The sequence below is a fragment of the Passer montanus genome, unplaced genomic scaffold (assembly GCF_014805655.1).
Source record: "Passer montanus isolate IOZ18808 unplaced genomic scaffold, ASM1480565v1 scaffold20, whole genome shotgun sequence".
Taxonomy (NCBI): domain Eukaryota; kingdom Metazoa; phylum Chordata; class Aves; order Passeriformes; family Passeridae; genus Passer; species Passer montanus.
Window position 1 is genome coordinate 2754973 of NW_024366592.1, and position 22740 is coordinate 2777712.

The window sequence follows — 22740 nt, forward strand, 5'->3', positions numbered from 1 at the left end:
TCTGCAATAACAATTCACTTCTCCTATCAGCCCCAACAAGAAGCTACTGTGGACACGATGAAATGAAGATCAAGACACAGTACCCCTTTATCTCAGGAGGGATGAACACAGTCTTCTGGATGGTCCAGAATACATGCATGTACCTGCAGCCCAAATTTCACCTTGTGATTGAACAGCAAGCTTTGGTTTTTCTGCAACGACAATTCACATCCCCCATCGATGACCTTCACCTGCATCTAGCCAGGCTTCAATATGTACTTGCCAATTTTAATCCATATGTTTCTTTCTTTCTGCTCCTGTTATTTGATTCTTTTTGAGGAGAAGCTCCTTGGGGGCTGGAGCTGATTAACTTACAAAAGACCCAAATACATCTCCTATATTCTGAAGGAGCAAATAGGAATGGGGCTCACATGCTCCACATTGAGACTGGAAGAGGATCATTACTTACTATTCATTCCTGGATCCTTGAAGAACAAGTGAAGCCAGCTTAATGCTGCATTGTTCATTCCTAGTGCCCATCAACAGAAAGCATGCTCCCAATTCATTGCCACAAGGAAAGACAACAGTATCGCTGTGCCATAAGCACTTCTGATTGTTTGGGGGCTGCAGAGAGGACCTTAGGGTATTACAGTGATGATGAGCACTGTGGGGAAGAAGCTGGAGTTATTGTCTTGATGATGATGAGGAAATAGGACGCATGCCTGTATTACAGCACAAATCCATATGAAACAAGCCCTTATTGCTTTACTGCTCATAGAAAAATACACTTAATGTCAGAGAAAAGAGTCCCCTGGGAGACACAAAATACCTAACATGGGGTTGCCTTGAAGCAAATAAGCTTAGTAAATTCATTTCTTAGAACCAGCCCCACACATTTTAAGTTTCTGGAGACCATGGATAAACCCAAGTTTTTACAGATAAATAGGTCCTAAAGAAGCCCCTTTTGGGATTTGCTTCAGAACAGATCTTTCATCTTCTTTTAAGTTTGAACCACTACATTGGTTGAGCCAGAAAGAAACTGAGGAAGGCTGGAAGATAACATGGGAGAAAAAGTAAAAGTATGGGTGACTTAGAACAGAGGCTGACATGGCACAGCACATCATACAGTGGCCTAGCAGCTGGCCAGCAGCTATTCCAGCTGTTCATGCCCACTGAGGCTAAAAGGCTCCAAAAAAATTGCTTCAGATCTTCTCTAGTATTCACCCTTGGACTAAACATTGGTTTCTGAATTTGGATGAGGTGCTGGAAGTGGCCTGCAAAACCAGCTGTGCTGGAGCAAAAATCCTGCACCAGTGTTTTGGAGCATCACTGCAAGCCTCAAATGTGAGGGCAAAGGTTTCACATCAGGCAAACTTCCACACCCCATCTGTCTCTCTACCCAACCCTTTGCCTTCTTCCTTGAAAGGAGATGATATTTTCACTTGCATTCTCAGTTTCTTTTTTCATCATTGCTTTCTTCCTCCTCTCCAGAGTACTCGGTTTGCAACATCAAGAAGTTATAAATACAGCTGTCCCTTTCATATTTCATGCTCTGACACTGGCATGATGACATCACTGCAGTCTCCAAGACCCTTTGCTGACTGTTCCCTGTTCCTCCTTTGAAGTTTAGCCACCTATTTCTCCCTGTCAATGTTTTGCATAACTCCCTCTCCCCAGCAATCCAATCTGTTTGTCTCCCATCCATCTGCCCTGACAATAACAGCACAGCTTTTCCTCTTTCTCTTTCCCCATTTTCTGTCCTTATTCTCCACCACATCCATGGAATAGCACTTCCAGAACATGCTACCAACTTTTCTTCAAATTCTTCTTTAAAGATTCATTTTATCCATCTGAGAATCAAAGACATTTACTTAGCTTTAGTTATATTTCAACTCTATAATTTTATTCCACTGTGCTTCTCATTAATCTCTGAATGACCGTGTTATTTTACTGCTGTAATCTCATCCTTCCTTTGCCAACACCTGCCAGCTGCTTCATTTTCACTTTTTACCCTTTAAAAGGCTCACCTTGCATGGCTTGGCTATTACTATAATAAATATTAAAATTAGATTCAAGATGAGCAATGCAGCCACTTCATCTCCCTTGCCCCCTCACGGCATCTCCTGTGCTGAGGATACCAGGCTGATTCCAGAGGCCATCCACCAATATCCATGATGTATGCAAGGCAGCACTTGTTAAAAGTCAGACTGTAAATAATGCTGATCTTGTTGATATTCACTTGGCATTCATGAATATGACTCTGAGTTAGTAAGGTGCTTTGTGGCCAGGCCATGGAAGCAGTTGTTATAACCAAGGTCACCTGCACAACTGCAAGAACCGGCTGCTAAAAAATCCTTCCAAAGGTGGTGGGCACCAGCTCTGCTGTCACTGAGCTCAGGCTGGCTCCTGAGGGGTTATGGCATGGGCTGAAGTGGTGAATTCATTCAGCTCAGTCTCAGTAGCTTGGCTTAGCTCTCTCCACAGCCTAGCTCACACAGTATCCACGAGACTGAAATCTCAGCTCTGCTTTGCCATTCCTGTTGTCCTGCCACTTCATCCCCCAGACCAGACTGACAAACAGCAGTTCTGGAAGGACACAGCTCATGTAGGCACATGCACAAGGGTGATTTCAAGACGTTAAGCATTTTACTGAGGTCTCTTTTACCAAAATATGGGACTTGGGGTAACCCCCAAAGCACCTGTAAGGACACAGTCTGCACAGAATAAAGGCTGGACAAAAATGACAAAGCAGAAGGAAGAAGAAAAATACCCAGAGCTATTAAATACAGTCTTCAGAAACAGGTATTGCTCCTCAGTAGGTTAGAAGATTTCAGGTTATCTCTCTCTTTCTGATGAAAGCTCAAATAAGTGATTACAGAACAAGTGTTAGAAAATACACAGAACAGACACAGTGTCCTTGACTGGCAACACAGGACGTAGAAAATTCAGCTCTCAGATGCCATACTGGGAGTGTTTCTCAATGCCACCACTAAGAATAGGATAGAAATAATTCAAACAATTGTGAGGAAAGGGAGTTAAGGAATATCCTCTTATTATCCTTAGTAGAACAAATCAGATGCAAACTACAAGCCAAAGACTCCAAGGATCGTTTAGGGATCCCATAAGAGCTTAAGGTAGGTGCAAAACCAATGATCCCCTTGGGAGGAAAAAAAATTCCAATGCATTAGGGAAGAAATAACAAGAAAAAAACAACTGAGATTCCTAAGGAAGCAAATCCCCTCTGGTGGCACAGAAGTAAAAAAAAGAGTTTTCAGCTATACTGATGGACCAATCCCCTGAGGTGTTAAAAAAGAAAACATTTCAAGGGGAAAAGAAAAAAAAAAGGCAAGAGATATGTTTTTTCTTCCTCCTCACATTCTGGCCTTTGTGCATGTTGAAAAAATAAAACAGAAGAAAAAGCAGCAAAGATTTTTTTGAGACAAAGTAGCAGCATACAAAATGCCTCCCAATAAGAAACATGACAAAGTTACTAAAACTTTTTATGCCATCACATTAGAAAAACAGCAAAAGTGCAACCACAGAACATTGAAGAATGAGTTTCACCCAAAGAAAAGCTGAACAGCAGGAGCTTTTCTGGCATATTTTAGTTGAGTGTACACATCCATGTCACACCATCACTTCTTACTTAAAAACAGCTGCAGAAGGCTCCTGCTGCGGCCGCTGCCGTTAGCTGAAGCTCTGATCTTCCTGTCTTCATACAAGTCATCAAGCCACATTTCCTGCTGGAATTAAAGTGGCAGCCCCTAGGGACTATGCAGCTACCCAATTTATATCACAGAGAATCCGAAGCAAGCACCAGGATTTTTCTCCAACTGCTTAATTTTTATTTATTTTTTTGCAATCCCCAAGTTCTAATAAGAGTTCTTCTGGGCATTTGCCTTTTGAAGGAATTACAAGAAAACATAAAGACATTTTAAGACCTGTGCAAAAAAGCTGAGAGCAGGAAAAACCTGGGGGCAATCTCACTGGCATCAAACCAAGCATGCCTTGGATACCTATTGCAGCCATAGCAGTTACATACAGATGGTACAGATGGTATATGGATACTATGAGGGGTATTTATAAAACAACAAAAGCTGCAGATCATGACACACAAGTATTTTGGCTCAGAGTAAAAATAGGAGAGCAATAGGAAAACTGTCCCGGCCAAGTGCTCAAACTACCTGGTGCCAGGCAAAGACAGCTACAAGGTCATTGCTAAAGATGCAGAAATGCAGGCAACTGGTTTTTGTTCTGCACTTCTGCAGGACTTAACACAGCAAGAACCAGGTCAATGGAGTGTTCCTAACAGCTATGATAGGTTATGATAAATAAGACTTTGGAGAAGATCACATAGCATCCCATTAAGTAGTCTCTGTAGTTAAACACAGAAATCCATAACTCAAAGAAAGTCTTATGTTACCAGACCACGCTCCTTAGACATCAAGCAGGGTAAAAAGCAGTCTCTCTTGTATGTGATTTTTTTTTTGTTAAAAAGTCTGTCATAAATAATATCAAAATCAAGGCAAAGTTGCTCTACTTCAAAACCAAGGATCATAGAAGCCTACAAAAGTAATAATTTTTTTTTCAAAGAATGGAAAGCAAATCAAACTACAGCATGTTAAATTAGGCATTAGAAGGGCTCTCAGCCACTTCCAAAATTACTTGAGAGCACATTATAATTAGCAAAGGTATGTGACAGTTTTATACCCCTCTATGATGCATGATTAAAGCCAGGCAGCCCAGTCCTGCGCACCGTCAAAACAGATGTGACAAGAACTGCAAGCTGCTCCCAGACAGACTGTGAGAAAGCATAGGCAGATAACATTTTGGCCATCAAAGATGTAAGACCCGACACAAAACTAATTAAACCTCAAAACCCCTCAGAGAGGTAGGAAAACTGAGGTTTTATGAAGCATCCCATGCTTGAGCTGCAGTGGCCCAGCCCGAGAGCAGGCATGAGAACAAGCTCCTGCCTTTCTCTCTGAGGTGCAACAAGGAACAAAAATTTACAGCCTTGGTAGTAACAGCTCACAGCCTCAGCACGAGGAAGCAGGGCACAAATGCCTGGAGAGATGCTGCAGTAACACCACCAGGATGATCTGTGACACTGCTGATTTTTCCCACCAAGACTGATACCTCTTATCTGTCTGCAGCAGAGAGGTATGGAGTCCTGGGCCACTGTGAAAAGCCAAGTCTAAACACCACACAAATCCTGCCTCTCACATCTGCATGGTATTGTCTGCTCAGCACTCAAAATATCAATTAGAGGCTCAGCTTCCTACCACTAACTGTGGAAAAACAAGGTAGAGAGGGAAAAACAAGCTGTGCATCAGCCAAGGCCTATGCCTCTTGAACTGAGGTTAGAGGGGAAAAAAGGTGTTGCAAGGAAACATGTAAGGAACATGGAGAATTTTAGGCTTTTGGATTCCACAGTGGGTTTTTAAGTGTGAAACAGTGTGGCAAGTTTGTTTCTGAGAGGTGTTTCCAAGCCATTACTTTTATTCTTATTTATCTTCAGATTTTCATATTTAGACCTCATCTTAATGCTTCTTCCTGCATGACATCCCTCTGCATACAGCATCTTTCCCTCTTGTTTTTAGGCAGCTTTCCCATTGCTTCCTCTGCAGTGCTTCAGAGCTCACCTCTTTAACATCCCAGCAGTTTCAGGCAGTTTTCCTGATATATCCTTTAAGCCATTCCCACCACATTGCCCCATCTCCTCTGCAGAAATTTCTTTCCTCATTATCCCCATGCCCACGAGGTAACCCCTTTTACAGGAGGCTGCAGAAATGGTGCAGCTGGTTTCTCCTTCAGGTACCTCAGGTTTTCCCCAGCAGTGTTTGGGTGAGGCATTTGGGAGTTTGGTTTTGTGTTTTGTTTGTTTGTTTGGGTGACAGACAGACAACTTGCCAGTGTCCAACTGATCCATGATTCATCCCTGAATTTTCTTAGTTAAAAGAGTTGCAAATGGGGAGGCAATTACACAGTGCAATCACTCAGTGGACACTCTTAGATCTGGAGAGTTTTGGAGAACCTCACAACCTCACAAAATTCATGAATTTTATCAAAGACAAATCTTCCACTGCTGCTACAAGGGTAAGCTGGTTCAGGTGGGCAAAACACTTAAGCCTCTACTTTCTGATGGCTTTGGCATGAAGAAATAAACTTGCTGCATGTTTACAAGCAGGTATATATTGCTCTGTGGCTATTTTGATGAAGAAGATACACATGACTGCAGACCCTTTACAATCAATCATTTGGAGATAGTAAAAGCAGTGCAAAAAATTTAAAAAGTTGCCTGGTTCAGCTTCTGATATACCCACTGGTCCTGAATGTCTATGCAGCAATGAAAGAGAACTTAATTAAGTGGCATATGCATATATAAATCAACTACATAGATTTTGTTGAACATAATCAGTTAATTAGAAATAGAGTTTTCAATGCAAGCACCTATGGTTCTGCCTATGCACTGGCCTAAACCTCTCCACAACAGGGGGATCTTAGGGAGCAGGACTGCTTCCAAGCAACTGCACGTGTTGCCAAGCTGTCTTTGTCCCCACAATTATGCTTTGTTAGTAACATGATTCACAAAAGAACAAATAAAACACACTGCAACAAGCCTTTGCTATCACTGGAAGCACATTTTGCTGTGCGAGGCGAAGTCCTCTAAAGAATGATGCTCTGCAGATGTCTCCATTTGGGAGGCTGCTCTAGTGGACACTGAAAAAGTGTCTCTGGATGTCAGAAGAGAAGATGTCAAATCACTTTCCAACATCCTGAAGCTGAAGTGATTCCAATACTTCTAAGAAAATAATCACTGTTGGCCCTATGTAAAGCAAATGGGATCTTTCATGCAAGTGAGGTGTGTGCAGAGCCCCAAGTTTTATGCTATGCAACACATACAAACGTTGCAAACATATGTGATGACTTAATATCACTAATTTGACCAAGCAGAGTGCAGAGCATGGCAGCAGATGTGAATGTTCACTGTGTCACCAGTGCTACAGCAGAGCACCAAAGACTCCTTCGCACGGCATCTGAACAAAGGGCTTTGCTTAACGGCTCTGTACAATTAAAAAGCCTACAACTCAACCCAAGAGAACCCGAATTCCCTTTCACTCCGTGAAGCATCTGGCCTGATTGCTGGTGCCATGTCATCACTCGGAAGCCGTGAAACATCCCGCCACCGTGTTAATTAGCTCCCCTTGCAGAGGGCTCCAGCCACAGAGCCAGGTTACTCACGTGATGTCTCTGCGCTGATAGCAACCTTGAAGAAGGCAAGCGATCAGGTCGCTGATGAACTCCACATCATCCCCGTGAAGAGCAGCTTCCAGTTCCTAATGAGTAGAAAGGAGAGAAGAAAAAAAATAAAAATCCAACCATTAAACGAATTCCTTAAAATTCCTGCTAGCTCATCTGGACCAAACAGTCTCATGTATGTGTACAGCAGCAGAGCACATATGGGGTAAACTGACCTTCCTCATCATTAAAAATACTGCTTCTACTGCCTCTTCATTGCAAGAGTTTATGGGAAGACCTTGAAAGGTTTTTACTGAATGTCACTCTCCAGCCAGAAGACTAATGCTTTTGTCTGGACGCAGAAAAATAGGGTTCAGTGAGGTTGAGATACACTACAGCCTAATAAGAAAGGCATGATTTCTCTCATGTTCACCTGATGGGCAGGAATCAACAGTTTCATTCTTCTGCTTGCCTCCACTCACTGAGGCTGGTGAGCTCAATTTAAAAGATGTGCTCAGAAAGCAGGGCACTAAAAGCCACTTACAACCCAGAAGGAGCAGTTTCAGATGGATTGCCAGAAATGGCTGAAAGCAAGCAAGCAAATGCCTCAAAGAAAAGCAGGCATTCTGATTATTTAACTTACTTCTTATACACTTCATTTTTTTCCCAAGTCCAGTAAGAGAGAAAGGATGGAGGGATGTCAGATTTTGTGACCCAAAATCTCAATCCTCAATGGAGAATATCACGGCTTATTCTAGCACAGCAGAGTTCACAAAGATGTGATGCAGAAATTGATCCACAAGAAGGATAAACTCCTGAAATTTAGTTATTATGAATTTTGCACCTATTGTGAGAAATATCTTTTTTCAGCTAGCAGTTTCAAGCTTTGTTTTCCAAATATCATGTGGTTAGTAACAGTTTTATTTGCATGCCAGAAAATTATTCACAGTAAGAAAAATCCACTTTCTCAAAGACTTATCATCACTAGCATGCAGCATTTAACAAGATTTAATATGGATAAACAATATAGGCATAAGAAGCTATTCTTTTTGGGTTTCAGAGTAAATAATGGATTGAATACAAATTCCTACTTGAATGTTACTCAACAGACTGTTACACAAATAGCTAAGCTAATGGCTACAGAATAAAGGTTAATGGCCAGAGAATAAAGGATAAACGTTTTGGCACTTACCCAATAAAGAAGAGAAAGTGCTTTTTTTATTAGACCGCAGTAACTGCAGTAATAAAATTATTGATAACAGATTGCAGCTTAAATGCCGCTTGTAGTTTTTTATTGGAAATGTATTAATGGCATATTTTCATTACCAACACTGCTCTTATTTACCTCTTGTGCAACATGCAAAGTGCTTCAGGAAGCCTGACACCTGCCCTGTGAAGAATGCACTAAACACATCAATTGCACATGAAAACTGGAGGTAAGGAAAGGGCAGTGTGCAGCCAAAGCCTGCTGTCCCTGCCACAGAGACAGGGAAAGGACCAGCAATCTCTGTTCTCTGCCTCTAGATGAGCACCCTGCTTAATGACAAGTTAACACAAAATCTACAGTTGCTGCTTGCCATCCCTTGGACAGAGTGATATTATTGTTGTATAAATAGTAATCATGTTATATAAACAGTAATTACCGAGTGAATTCACTGAGAATCACTGAGACTCAGACTGAGCCCTGCTCCTGGCCCTGCATACCACCTGGTAAGTGGCCAGTATTTTAGAAGTTGACTTTATTTGTAAAAATTTTTAGTGGACATATGCCTTCTATAAGTATCCCTGGAGGAGAGGGGAGCAGGGAGGGCCTAAAGCACATGATATGCTAAACCATCCCAGGTGTGTTACCACATTACCACAATAAACCTGCAGCTTGTGAAAAATGACATGTCAGAACCCACAATGATGGGCAGGGGGAAAGTAAGTCTCCAGGATGCCTCCCTGCATTCAGCCTCTCCCTCATCCACATACACTTGTTCATTAAAGCTGTCAGTCAGCAGCCTGCCCCTGCTAGGATGTGACAGCCTTTTGTATGGAGGAATATTTAAACTGCTTCCCGTGAGCCTTTTCAGCCTGCTGTTTGACTAACACTCCTTAAGCAGTGGCCACAAGTGCCTCAGATAGCCCCTATCTGCAGCCATTGTTTTCCAGAGTGACCTTTACATTTTTGGAGCTGGCAGGTCACCCCAGGAGCAGGGGGGCATTCCTGGGGCACTGGGCAAGATGCCATCTCCTGGGCAGGGACTAAAACACCTGGATGGGCTGTTCTCCCTGCCTCTCCTCCTGCTTTCCCCCTCCCAGAAGGGTGCTCCTTGTCATTGTCTCCATGGCAGGCGTAGCACAAATTTTGGGGATCCAACCCAGACCCAGATGGATCTCACAGCCACGGGATAAAAGGGGCTCTGGATGCAGAGCCCCAGTGCCATGCTGGGTGAAGGGGCTCTGGAACAAGCCAAGATTCATCAGCACACACAGCATGGGGCCAGTGAAAGCCCATCCCTGGCAGGCATGAGCCTGTTGGTGTTTCTGTAGAAAGACACTTGCATGGTGCTCCCCAATATGCCATGGGTGCTTCCTTGGAGCCCATCCTGACCTTCTGCTCCCTGCCAACAGTAACATTCAGTGCCAGAATATGACAGTAAAGGCACAGTCCAAGTATTACTGTGATTATTTCTCTTGGAAAAAAAGTCACTGACATTGTCCTGTAATGTTTCTGTCTACATTTCAACTATTGTTGCTTGTGACAGAAGAGTAAGAGCAGTGAGAGGAACCTGATGAATGAACACAGGGATTGAACAATGAACCCAGGGCTGGGTCCATCTGTTTATCTGAATGTCATGATTTTCTATCCCACTGGATTCTCCAGCTTCCGGTCCCAAAACACCTACATTCTAGACTCTTCCCACACACTCAGAGTGCTGTGGGAATGACAGACACACTAGGAGGATGTGATGCAAATCTGAACATCTCAGGAACACAAACAAAGAACTAGTATCCCTTCAGGTTTTCACCTAATGCTTCAGCCCACATTTAGCAGGAGGATTTTTCCAGCCTTCTCCCTCCAACAAGGGACAGCCAGCAAAGCAGCACACTGCTCAAGCAGCACATCTAAACAGAGGGAGATGAATTGATGCCAGGGACTCTCAGGAGAAAGAAGCCACTAAAACCCCCCTGGTCCTAAGGGCAAACCCTGCCTCAGTAACCCATCCCCACACTCCTCCAGCCTGGCCAGGACCAGCAGCTCAGCTTCCTCCCCGCCACCATCCTCCCCACGCCTCCAATCCTTTTGTTTTTCCTCTTTTCTCTTTGAGCACTGAGCTGTGAGCACAGAAATCTGAACCTTGCCAAAACGCTTTGGGGACAGCACAGAAAGGAAACAGAAGAGGCAGCAAATCAGCAGAGGAAAAGGGGGGGACACACATCTCCTCCTCCTCTAGCTGGAGAGAGCAACAGACAGGAGAAAAGCAGGATTCTCCCCCTCTCCAGCTGGCGTCACACCTCATTAGGGAAAAGCCTGTTTAACGTCTTTCCCTCCCCCCAGCCCGGTACTAAATCCCCCCTGAGTCAGGCAAGGACTGTTGGGAAGAGGCAATCGCTGGAGCAAGGATGGGAGCAAGGGTGACCACCTCTCCCAGGAGGAGCACTGGCCCAAAGCGGGGCCAGCAGGGTGGCAGGAGGCACCAGCCCGTCCGTCCCCACTCCCTGGGGACCCCACACCCAGCACTGGGCAGGGATGGTTAACCCCACTGGCTGAAACAAACGCTGCTTTGGATGCCTTTTTGATATCTGCCCGGATTTTTGAGAGGGAGGACAGTGAACCTTCCTGATGAAAGTAAACAAATGAGTCCACAACAGCGACACCACTGTCGCCATGGGGTGACCACGGGGCTGTGGAAAGCAGCCAGCCAGCCTCCAGCTCCTGCTCCAAGTTGACTGTGCAAAGGGCAGCCTCACAAAGCTTTGTTTCAGAAGACAGACGCCTCCAAACCTGCAAGAGCTCAGTGTGAGCAGGCTGGGTGCTGAGGTACAGCACTACAGTTTAGAAGTTTCTTCTGGAGCTGAATCATCTATAACTGAATGTGATGGACATAACGAGTTTAAGCACAGCTAAGCCTTGTCCAAGTTAGCCATCAGTTTAAAAACCCCAATCCCTTCAGCTCTATTTCCATACAGCTGCCGTTATCAGCTTTCCATTGCAATGCTCCAAAGTGACTCAACAGGCTTTAGGAGATCACCAAAAGCTACCAGCGGGACGTGCTGAGCCAGCCCCAGCCCATGCTCTGAAATTTCAATGCTGTCACCAAGTCAAGTCAGGATGTTCTTTTCCCCTCACAGATAATAAATGACAACAGGCATCTGGGCAAAAGTTTGGCAAACACGTGCCAAAGGGCAGTGGGATTGGGCAGGAAGATGGAAAGTCAAGTCCAAGCAGCACCATTCTATGTGAAGTCAGTGTGCTCAGCTCCTAGCACCTTCTCAGAATGCCTGAGGGAACCAAGCCCCCACCCAGCAGGCTGCCTGCAGCCCAGTGCTGTGTTCTCCCTGCCTGGGATCCCTGCCATCATATGGAAATAGTTTCCAAAATATGAAGCCTACTGAGAGTGCTCTGCACGACAAGGCAGGAGGGCACTGCAGGGCATTAGGGCTGTTCCTAGGGCCAGGGTACCCTACAAGGGCAAACAGCAGTGGGTTTAGCTGGCTGCCATAAATTCAGAAAGAAGTCATGGCTCCTGGTCCTGCTGGAGTCTCCCAGACATGCCATCTTAAGTGGCTGCTGGAAACACTGTGTTATCCAAATGGGCAGCTGGATGCACCTCTCCCACCTTCCCCAGAGTCCTGCAGGAGCCTGCATGCTGCCCTCTCTATGATCCTCCAGGGCTTCAAGGTTTCCTAAGCTAAAAGGATCCCCAATCTCTTCATTCCGCCTTTCCACAGCAGGGAAAATGGGTGCTGAATGCCCTCCCTGTGCTGCTGGCAGTGAGGATGAAGTCAGCAGCTGCCTCAAGGAAACACCATCATCTTCACCTCACCCTCAGGACCACAAGCTCAGAGGGAGCCAAGGGGTGTGTGGAAGGGGTTAATGACACTCATCACCACAGTGGTCCCAGCTGCTCTCTGAGCCTCCATTTTCGTGTGTTCGAGGTCAAGGGATAAAGAGCAAATACCTGAGGGAGGAAAAAAAGCTATCCTGTCAGAAGGGAACTGTCATTTGGGGAGGGGGACAAAGAAAGAGCAGAAAAGGTATTCCCTTTTCCTGTTTCTTCAGGTTCCCCCTCAATGTCTGCCAGAGCCTTCTGAAATGTATACCTTCTTTGACTTTCTGAGAGCAGACTTTGAAGGCTATTTCAAACATGTTGTAAAATAGGAGCATAATGTTACTCCAGGGCTAGGCAGAGGTGTGAGATGACAGCTTTGTATGAGGGAGATTGGCTATAAACAGAAAGCCAGGGAGAATTTGTCACATTGCCTCCACATTATGGCTGTTTGCAAAGTACAAATCCCACATGGTCCCCGCTGGTGCCAGCAGCACAAGGGGTAATGTCAGCCATCCTCTCCTCCAGCAGCTCCCTCCAGCTATGAAAGGGGATGCAACAGACACTGAATTCTGCTCAGCTCAGCCTAAGCAGGTTTGCAAATGCAAACTCTTTGCCATGCCAGTGGACATTTTGGTCAGGCTAGAATTTTCCAGACTTGGTTTATAGGCAAACTTACATTTTGTCTTCCTTTACCCCCTCTAACAGGATTAAAACCCCGAGATTCACCGTGCTCTCTCTGCACCACCTATCCCACTTGCCAGAAGAGCTGGAGTTCTCCATCCACACCAACCTGCTGCCTGATCTCCCCCTTGGGACAGGGACCCTCCCCTATTTGCACAGCACACTGCTCCTTGCTCTCCAAGTGGAATTTTTCACTGCTGTGTAGTACAAACACCAACGAGCAGCTCACTCACGTTGGGTGGCTAAACTGTACTGAAAAGAGATTTCAGGCTGATCAATCCAGACTCCCTCATGCCCCATAGCCATGTGCCAGTGCTAACAATGCTTTCTTCTCCTCCTAGCTCATCTTGCCTGCAGCGCAAATGATTTGAGAACTACATTTGTTATGAATGTATGCATTGTCATCACTTTAAAGATGTAAAACTGCTACTCATTCCATTTCTTGCCCCTGGCAAAGAACCTTTTCAGATGGACAGGGTGCATCTGAAGCTCTGAAGTGATTGGTTTCTGTTTAGTAGTTACATATTAGTACTTTATGCCTCTAAAGCAGTTTCCATCCCAGAGCATCAAGGATCATTCAGTAAAGCTTTGTATCACCTGAGAAGAAAGGGGAGGCACACACCCACATGGAGAGCAATTTTGCAGACAGCCCAAGTGGCACAAGCCCCAGCATCCACACATGGGTGTGCCTCACTCATTGCTGGGGCTAAGAGAGAAGCCATAAGGCTTGACACGGGATGCCACTGCAATCATCTTTCTTTTTCTGCAGTTTTACGAGCAGCCGAAGCCTTTGGAGATCATGCTATTTCCCTCCAAAGGATAATTTCTCTCTTTCAAAATAATCCCCTCTTCCTTCAGTGCAGATAATCTATGCCATTTACCATAAGCCAGTTATGCTGGCTGAGGGGCAAGCATTGCACTGGGCACTGAGCTGGCTTCACAGCACATTTCAGGCTCAGCAGAACCTCCAGCCTTTGCTTTGCAGACCTCTTGCAGACCCCGTGGAAGACTTCCAAGAGGCCTGTGAAGGGCAAATAAGAAAAGCAAGTCTATCAGCAGTCTGCCTAAATTTCTAATCAGGGATCTATGCCTTTATGGTGAAATTATTGGCACTGTGGTGTTAAAAAACAAACAAACCAAAACACTGCTCTCCTCCCCACCATCCCAAAGTGACTGACTACTACTGCCCAAGCCACAAGTTCAACTCCTCCAGCTGAAAATAGCCTCCAAACACAACAGTGTGAGGGGAAACACAGTCTGCTTGAATTGCATCCTGTTTGCCTCACCCTCAGACAGAAAGGTATCATTTATTATTGCCTAGAAAAGCTCTCTCCCAATAGCTGTGCTTGTATGGGGTATCAGAAGTATTCAGATCAGCAAACTACTTGCAGACTGGACTGGTTTAGGATTCTGGTTTTGTTTTGTTTGGTTTTCTCTTTCGTGGGAAGATGGGGTGAGAAAAGTGGTGAGCAGGCACCCAGAGATGAGCACCATTCTGAAATTAACCTAAAATATTGTATAGATTATACATCACTAAGCTCTTGCAGTCCCATGCCAGCAGTACCTTGCTGGTAAAACTCCACCAAAAGAACCCCAAACTTTTTCTCTCCACATATGCTGGCTTTAACATTCCCATTTAGGGGCTAAGTACTACCAGCAGTTAAAGACTAAAAATTTTAGCAAGTGTTTTACACGGGAGTTAGGGCGAGCACAGCCCTGTTGGTGGGAAACAGCATCAGCTGTACCTGTTTTGATGCTGTTTCTGGAAACAACAGCAGCGGGGTAGCGATGGTCCCTCCCCAGACAATTCAGCTGCACGATAAATAAAGAACAGCTGATCCTGCCGTGTCACCATCTCCTGTGGTAAGAGGCTTCCTGGGTACCTAGTGGGAGTTCTGCTAAGCTTTTAAGCCCATTGGCAACGTGGGGAACAGTCTGTAGCTCCAAAGCCAAGAGGCTCGAAGTAATAATCCGATTTCAAAGCTCCTCCTCCCTCTCCAGCCAAAGGCAGCAAGGGAGGATGAGATCAGACTGTAGATGCTCTTCATTTTAGGTCTGGCCATTGCACTCATCTGCTCAGCATGAGCACCGGGAAGGGGAAGGATGAGTGCCAAAATCTGGAATGGATTGCTTGGCTAAAGTTTCTGCAAAGATTTTTAAACTTACTGGGAAAATAATTTTTAAAAGGGAATTTCCACTGCTTTTGATACAGCTGGACTGGTCTATCTAAGCAACATCCACTTTTGTAGTTCCTGCACTGGCCAAAACCCTCGAGGGATTTACTCCTTGTCATCATGAAGCACCAGGGCATTCAAGCTTGGTCTATCTAAGCAACATCCACTTTTGTAGTTCCTGCACTGGCCAAAACCCTCGGGGGATTTACTCCTTGTCACATGAGGCACCAGGGCATTCAAACGATGCAGCTGGTTTGCAAAACTCCCCAAAAAACTTCTCCTGTACAGCAACCAGTGCTGCTCCTCTGGCATTTACACTGCTCCCCCCTCCAGGATGTTATTAGCTGCCAGGTGATATGCAAGCCATGAAACAACTTATCTCCACGAGCCTGGAGATAAACAGAAAGTCCAGATCATCCCTTAAGGAGTCAGGTGATTTCCTTGCATCCCTTCTGCCCCTCAAACAAAAACAACAACCTGGCTTTTGAACAGAGGAAGACAGGTCCTTGCTCACCACTGTCTGAAAAAGCAGGGTGAAACAGTAAAACACATCCAGGTAGAAAGAGGCTGTAAAGCCTTGCTTTTTCCCTTTATTCTGATAAATAATCCACAGCCAGCCATTCTTCTGCCTCTCCTTGGATGCTGTGCAGAGTACAGCACACACACCACAAACAAACCCTGCCTGGGGCTCGGTGGGGAGAGTGGCCTGGAAGTGCTGCCAGCACTGAAAACTCTTCCTTGCTCCGGGTGGGACAAAAGGAAAGCCACCAAGAGAGACAGGGAGGGAGCCAGCAGTCACCATGAAATCCAAGTTCCAGCATCTTTCCTTGCTCCTACTAATTTAGCAAAGAAGGATTTGAAAAAGTATGAGATAGCTGCCTTCTGCTATCAAGCCTGATGAAGCAGCCAGGCAGCTACTCAGATGTGTGAGCTGCCTCTTTGCAACAGGCTTAGTCTCAAGCCTAAGAAAAAGTTTTAAAAACACGTGGCATAACAATTGCTAGAACTAGAGCTAATGGGTCTTTTCCATACTCTTAGATCTGTGTCTGCTCTCCTCTGGATTGCCAAAAGCATCATCTTGTTTATCTATCAGACTTTCTGAACTTATTCCATGCTTATGCAGTCCAGCTATACTTCAATACAAAAATTAATGGTTTTTATACAATTTTAAAAAATTATTACAACAAAGACAGATGCTACCAACTTAATGAGCTGTACATGCACTAAGGGATAAGCTTGAAATAGGAAATGGTGTTTCCAGCCAGTTGAATATTGTAATGCGAGTCACACAGAGCTGGCTTCCTAAGGCACGTCACTGCAGGATCCAATGTCAAAATAAATACAAGAACTTATCTCTCCCAATTCACACCCTATCTTCATCCCCATCCAAAAAGATCTGTATTTCATTGGATATGTGGGAAAGACTACCCTGCCATAGCTTTTAGAGCTATGGTTGGGCTCAGAGCCTCTACCCCAGTCACTGCTGCCTATTACACCTTCCCCATCCAGCACTTGTTCAAACATCCTGTGGAACACGAGGTGCTGCCCTAATGAAAGCCCAAACAGGACCCAACAGGGCTGCCTGCGACTGCTCTTGGGGCTAGGAGCAGCCAGGAGCCCCATAGGAATTCCCATTCCCTTCCCCAGATCTGGGAAAAGGCAGAGGGGAGAAGGAGGTGCTCAAGAAAACAGAACAAAAAGCTGGCGGTGCCCGGAGTAAAGTGCAAAAACTCAGGAGCTGCTTCTTGCAACACACTGCAAGCAACCCCATGGCCCGAGGTGACCATGAACCACCATCCACTTCCACTCCCATCTGGAAGGAGCTTGGCTCACACTTGTGTTTGCCAAGGGAAAGAACACAGAGCCCATTGCGTGCTTAGGAGTCATGCTCTGCGTTTCACTCCACATCTGGCAGGGCTGCTCCATAAAAAGGTGATGGAGTGCTTGTGGCTCTCCTTCCAGAGCATGGGATAAAAATCTTCTTCTACACACACGCCATGGAGGAATTCTTCTCTAGCTTAATTTAAAGCGGTCTTTATAGCCAATAAATTTGCAGATTGCTACAAACACTAGGCTATTTACACGATAATAGTTATATGCCAGAAACGGAAAATAATTATCATTATGATGTTCATAAATGTTAATGCTAACTACACTCTTAAAATACATATTATAAAAAGAGTTGTAATTTGAGAGAAGGACAGCAAACTATTGCCCAGACACAGAGGAAACCAGCTCTATTGCTATAATACTTATTCTACAGACATTAATTGGAGTACCTTTTTCTTCTAAATTTTTCTGACATCCAGAATATGAAACAAAGAAAAAAAAAAATCCCCAGACTTGTCTCATTATACTTAAAAACAAAAAACTGACCCAAAAAATCTGTTACATCTCATAAACTGTAATAGCTAGTTTTGTTTCTGCAATTCAGTGCAAAACTTATGACATTGGATTACCCAAAAATCTGCACAAAACACTTTGGTTGGATGAAATAGCTGATCTGCCTGAAGTGGGGGGGAAAAGCTCACAATAACAGATAATTATATAACCAGCTTGTAAAAGTGTTATTAGTAGGGCATGGGATCAGGAAAGGGCTGGTTTTTATTCTCACTTCATGCATTCACAGTGATGAGAGCTAAATCTCTGTCCGTCTCTCCATCCTCCCCCACCCAAATGTTAGATAATTTTTAGCCAACCCTGTAGAACACTTGCAATCTTTGAGTAAAAGCAAGGCTGGGGTTAATGTACTGCTACTCCTCTAACATTCAGATGCTGTGTTCCACCTTGATAACAGAAGAGAAAACTGGAAAAAAATCTCCCCTGCCGTTCAGATAAGGTAGCTTGAGGACTCAGGGGTAAACTCCAAAGTTCAACATTTTAGTTTGAAAGGACATTTCCAGTCATTGGCTACTGGAATTCAGATCTTGAGATCCTGACTAAGTGATAAAATGCAATAAAAAAGAGACAGCTTTGCCAGAAGGTCTCTCTTTCTTTCAAGGAAGGAATGGGAACATTAGACATTCTACACATTAAAATGCATAGCAGAGCAAAACCCCTTGCATGGGGAACCCTTGTTCTCAGTTATCCACTTTGCTCAGGAGTAAATTTTGCTCCTCCTTTCTCAGGAACAATGGAGTCAAATCCAACCAGGAGAAAAATTAAACTGGTGGCAACGAACCTTGAAGGTCTGACAGTGACCTGCAGCACCAAGGTCTCTGAAACTGCTTTCATTTGCCAGAACATAAATTAGATTCCTCACTAGGTATGGCACCGGGGTTAATGGGAGCTTTATAAAGCCTTCTTTGAACATACAGATTATCCCTTTCAAAAAACTGGTTTAAAGTACAGTACTGTGAGCCAGGAAACCTATTCCCAGCTCTGCCAGGCTGGATGACTTCAGGCAACCCACTTGACTATTCTCTGCTCTTTCTCAATGTGCACAGCAGAGACAAATACCTAAATCTCCCATGGGGCTGAATACAGCTTAACTCTTCACAGACCCCTCCAAGTAGAAGATGTTGAGCCATTCCATACAAGCAGGGTTGCTCAAACTTCTCCAAAAAGAAAGTGCCACGGACACCAGAAAAGGACACCTGCACTGGGCACCTCATACGGGCAAGAATCCTGAGTCACAATTTTACCAACTACATTTTTTTTTCAGCAGTGAAGGAAATGCCTTATCCTATCCAGCATTACTGTGCAAAGGGGGTGCTCAAAAGGAGCAAAACTGAGAAATTAGGAAAAGTTCAAGTTTAGGAAAAGCCATGCTGCTGCCTGGACAACTCAACAAACAGCTTTCCTCCTCAGGATCTGATTTCACTGCAAGAATGTTAAAAACAACTTCAAAAGACAATAAAATAAATTCAATTAAAAGAATAATGAAGCATTTCAAAAGCACAATACAAAAAAACACCAAAAGTGTGAGATGACACCGAACATTCAGTGCTGGGAGCAAGGATCACTAGTTTCCTTCCTAACAAATTCATCCTGGGCATCTCCACTGTGAAAATCAACACTGGCTTAGAGTCTCCTTTCAGAAGGTGCCTGCCATCCCTCCCACACTGTCATAGTTACAGACTCCTCACATTTTAGTGTCCCTGTAGTAGCTGCCTTCCAACTTTTAAATAAAATACATACAAAACATTTGAGCATAAAACAATCCCATGATTTTCAAAGCTCCTCAAAGGAGAGCATGGAGAGCTTTTCTTGTGCTCTGCACTGCAACATTCCAGACTCACATCTTCCAAGGCTGAGCACAGCTCTTTTCTGCACACCCCTGCCCTTAGATCACTGCATTCACATGCTGCTGCTGTTTAAAAAACCTACTTGGCCATGAGTTCAGGTGACTCTGACCTGGTCACTGCCAGGGAACTCGGTCCCACTGTGTTGATGTCTGGCAACATTTCCTCTGACTCAGCCTTGCTAATATAATAAAGCTTCAGAAAGAGGAACTCCAAAGACTGTTTCCCAAGTCATTCCCTTCCAGCATGCAGAAATCTCAGGAAGTCGTTTGAACTCAATAACCTCCACACCATTTCCACACAGTCAAAATAGAACAAGAAAAGGCAAACAAACAAAAAAAAAAATCACATCCTCCTCTGCAGCCTACAAAATTTACTCATTCCAGGGTTTCTTTCACAGAAGACAGTTAAACAACCACAACAAAGTAACGTCACTTCCTTTTCCTCCAAAATAAATTTCAGTGTTGAAAAAGTTCACCTATTCATTTACTGTGAGCAGCCTCAGTCAACACAGGAGCACATCCACAGCCAGCAGGCAAGGAATAGCATTCAGGACTATCTTTGTATTGATTTCCAGCTGGGGTCCAAAGTTAGGAATTTCCTTCCCCCCTCTTCCCCAGCAGTCCACTGATCCAAGAAGAAAGAAAGAAAAAATAAATCCAAATATGTTCAGACTCACTTTTGTATAAACTGAGATATCTTAATTATTTTTCAAACAAAACCAAATTATATTTTCCTAACAGCACTTGCAAAAGAGCTAGAGGAGTGTGATCCATTGCTATTCATTCCTTTGGACACAGAGCCAATCTTTCAGCCACTCTGTGCTTATTGACTATATGGAAGGTAGAGCAGCAAGGAGCACTAAAGGATTAATTCTCACAATAGTGGGAAGCAGGAGTCCCAGCTCTTGGGGGGGTAAGTGGGGGAGAAGGGAGAAAGATGAGTGTGTAGGCTGCATCCCTGGTCTTTGGACTTCCTTGCTGTGATTTCATCTTTTGCCTAAAGTTACCTTAAAAGGGAGCTAGCATGGAAAGAGTGCCCCAGCAACTTAAAATGTAAAAAGCATTACTGGAATTTTGCTTTAAACCTGAAAAGACTACGAGAAGGGGTTATATGTGAGATAACTCATGGCAGAGCTCAGCAGGGAAGAGAATAGCTAAGGCACAAACAGTTCATACTCTGTTTGTTGTGAGTCACACAGCAGCTGAACAGATTTATGATTCAGATGTTTTAGTGTTGGTTATCAGCGATTAGCTCCAACTGTTAGAAAAAGAGAGAAAGAGAAAGATTAAGCTTTTGTCTGCTCCAGCCCTCATCCTTCCTTTGCCTGGCAGCAGGGGTTACTGATTGTTTCTGTCCCTTTTTTAACATCAGAATGGCTCTGAGCCACACTCCCTGCAGCAGAAGCAGATCACACTGCCAATATCGCCGTCAACATCAGATTCAGCAGTAACCACTGAAGTGCTGACATCATTTGTTCAGGTACACATGCAAGTGGATTTGTGAAATTTGGTTATATGGCAGCTTTTAAGTGTGGGTTTTTTTCCAACCACAGAAACCATTTGGGACACAGAAAGGGCTGACAAAGAAGGACTGGCTTTGCTAACTTTATCTTCAAATTCTGTATGAGCCCAGTAATAGACACACAAGAAGACTTCATGCATCCTTATGGCATTTAACCTCACAACAGCCCTGTGGGCTTCTCACAGACAGGCTAAGTGACTTGCCCAAGATCACACAGGAAGCCAAATGCAGAGCACTAAAACTGAGCACAACAACTCTCAGGCTAGACCTCTGCCCATTGCAGCATTAATCAGTTTCTAATTCAGTTTAACTGAACTTAATGCTCAGCTAAGAGATTTCTGCCAATCCACTACTGGGTGGTGTGGAGCTCCACATTAGAGATCTGGGCTTTTCTGTGACTCACGTGTAAATGTAATGATGCAGCCTAAAGGACAGAGTTATCCTCAGCACCTCCACAGCTGGAGGACCTGAAATGCTGCTGGCCTTCCAAACCACACTGCAGCTAAACTCTGTGAGGAGAGGGGAAGGAGAACACTGTTCCTTGATCACTGCATCCACAGGGTGATGTAGATCCCTGTCACAAAGGTCCAAAGTCCTTAAGGGAGCAACTGGACACAACACTCAACTTTTTAAATGCTCAGAGCCCATCACAACTCCCTTCAGGAAGATGTTCTAAACTTTTAGGGCAGAGAGAGGGAATCAGGCTAATTTAATCCTCTGCAATGTTGATACATATAGCAGTATAACAGTGGGTTATACTGCTACAAAAACAGAGTTTCCCTGCCATACCTTGGTCAGGGTTAAAGCTCACAGCAGCATTAGGACTTGCAGCTGATGGCAGATTCCTCTCCTACAGGTGCAGCCAGCACTGCTAATCCAAGACAACTCTGGACAAATGCTTACGTGCTGAGCCAGTGCTCAGCACAAGCAAGCAGCACGATGCTCTGGGTGTGTCTCCAGGCTGACCCGTGCTGTTCCCTGACCACAGAGCCTGTCTGTGTGCCATCAGCGTGCCTGGGAGACACACAGGCTGCACATCTGCACATCAGGGCTGCACGGGGTCCAACCCAGCAAAGGAACATCAGGCTTATTAGGCAGAATTCACAGGGATCGTGTGAGTGATTTCTATCCAAAAGTTCCCAGACAGGAATAGAGGAGGCCCCAGACTTTCCTGGTCTGCTCCTTCAAATCAGAGCTGCTTTCCTTGAGATGCTGTGCACGGTGCGAGCAGATTAAGCTCCATTAGCATGAGACACTTTTGAACAGTAGAAACTAGAACTAAACTTGGAATTAACTGGACTGGTGTAAAATTATACCTTAATGCCCACAGAAACCAGATTAGAAGACAGATGGTGAAGAGGAAAGAAGAAAAAAGAAGAGTGGATTGGATATACATATGTGGATTTACATTCTGTGAGCTTGGCACACATCTTAGAGACATTTTTTATTTCCAGCATAATAGAAAGTTGCCTGACAGTGCTGGTAGACTAGATAAGGGAGGAAAAAAGAGCAGATGCTTTTGAAGGGCTTTGTAGTGTGACTCTTTGACAGAAATTTAGAGATCAAGGTGGGTAGGAGCACTGGAGGAAAAAAGCCCTTTCAGATATGGTGGGAGCATAAAAAGGCAGAAAAAATAGGAAAAGGAAAATTCAGGTGAAGGAAGAGTAACTGTCAGGGTCCAGATCACAAGCAAGAGTGCAAGAAGCAGAGATGCAGCTTGGGCAGCAGTGTGCAGAACCCTGAAAGTAGAAGCAATATAGTGGAAGCTGTCAAAAATGAAATAATAATAGTAGGCATGCTGAGGAAAGGAACATAAAACATCAATACATCTCTGTATGAATCTACACCACAAGCATT

At 44.4% G+C, this 22740-nt stretch overlaps 1 protein-coding gene across 1 annotated transcript in view; it reads right to left on the minus strand.

The window, feature by feature from the left end:
- Window positions 1–22740, minus strand: part of LOC120501596 (cat eye syndrome critical region protein 2) — a 99898-nt gene that overhangs the window by 43371 nt on the left and 33787 nt on the right. Inside the window, exon 2 of the mRNA XM_039708093.1 lies at window positions 7225–7319. The gene's annotated coding sequence lies outside the window, so the exon portion shown is untranslated. The remainder of the gene's footprint in view (window positions 1–7224; window positions 7320–22740) is intronic.